Raw genomic sequence first — 1,740 nt, forward strand, 5'->3', positions numbered from 1 at the left:
CATCAGTAAAATGGCAAAAAGAAACTTAAGTGATTTGATGCAGAAAATGAAAACAGGAGAGGAAAATGCAACTCAGAATTCACTGCTTCTTCACAGAGTAACAGATCCCATCAATTCTGGTTTTCATGTATTTGTTTTTATTCATAATTTCAGCAAACATGTAATTAGTACCTACTTTCTGTCAGGCATCCCAATAGGTTCAAAGATCCAATATAACCAGCTATACTTGCCACGTATCACCCCCATTCTTCCTCAGGATTTTATGCTTATAATGAAAAAAGAATTAAGTTATTCAAACTACATTTTGGGACTTAACAGCTAAAAAAATCTAAATGTTGAAAAAATTACTGCCTTTGGGGTGATCATATAAAGACACTCCCCTACCCCCGAATATCGAATGAACGCTGAAGTGTTTCTAAAAGGCAACTGATCTACAGCAAATTCTCATTTTATTTCCTTTTGAGGTGGATTTGTGAACGCAGCGAGCCGTGGTTTAGAAGCTGTTGCATTTGGGGACTACTTTTTAAGACGTTACCGCTTCTGTCACGTCAAATAGCACAGCATTTTGTATGAATATGTTAATCAGTGCAGCTTGCCCCAGAGGCTCAGAAATCAATAGTGTTCTTTTTTCACGGAATCCTGCAGCTATGATTTTTCTTTCTGAAATGACAGACATATTTGCCAGAGGAGTAGCAGTTGCTATGTGGCGTTATTGAGCCCTGCGTGCCAGCAGCCGAATGTGTTTATTTCTTTGTTACACCCAATTTATAATAATCCAGTACTTACCGTGGGCCAGGCAGACTGAAGCTTTGCAGAACTGCTGACTCATTTAATCCTCTCGGTAGGAGAGTAGGAGCTGTTCTGTAGCTTCACCCCCATTTTGTAGATTAAAACTTGAGGCACAGAGCCGCTAAGAATTTGCATAAGGTCACCTGACTAGTAAATGGCAGGGTCAGGCAGTGTAGCTCCGTTTTGCTGCCTTCTCAAAAGGTAAGCCCTCTAACCTGACATCTCGTCAAAAACGAAAAAACCTGATTCCTGTTCTGTCTGAGCCTTCAGCAAGATTTTCTGGCTCTTCTGGTTTGGACCGTGAGTTTGTATAAACATTTGCTTCTCTTCGGGCAGGTGAAGAAGTTTTCACAGATCCTTGAGGTGCTTAATTGCAGAACGACACAGGGTATATTAATAGACACACACATTTAAGACAAAGTCAGCGGAGGCCGTTTATTCATCATTAAGTGAGGCTTGATTCGGGCCTAAAAAATGACCAGTCGTTCCGCAAGGACAGGTGCCGGGAGCTAGAGAGATGAGGCTCTTCCCCATCAGGGTCCAGGGACTGCCCGCAGGCTCCCGGGGGACGTGTCCTCTCGAAAGGGGCCCCGGGGAGCGACCAGGGCACAGCCCTTGGCGCCGTGGGGACTCGAGTCTCCACGTTCCCCGCGGATCGCTCCGCTCCCCGGGACCCAGAGCGTCGCTGCGCTCGGCGGGGACAGTCTCCGCCCTGGGGCTGGGCGCTGCGAGGGGCGTGGGTGCGCCGCTGTCCCCGACCCCCTGGGCTGCAGGAAGAGGGTGGTCGCATCCTGAGCTCGCGCTCCCTGCGACCTCTGGGTGCCCGGCTGAGGGAGACGAGTGAGCAGGAGGAGCAGGGAGCGCGCGGTTTTTTGCTCTCTCGGGTTGTCACCTCCCCCGCCTCCCCCGCCTGGCTCCCTCCAGGCCACCGCCCACCTGGGTGCCCCGGGC

This window comes from Otolemur garnettii, unplaced genomic scaffold (genome assembly GCF_000181295.1).
Source record: "Otolemur garnettii isolate 467f Iridium unplaced genomic scaffold, OtoGar3 scaffold00019, whole genome shotgun sequence".
Classification (NCBI taxonomy): Eukaryota; Metazoa; Chordata; class Mammalia; order Primates; family Galagidae; genus Otolemur; species Otolemur garnettii.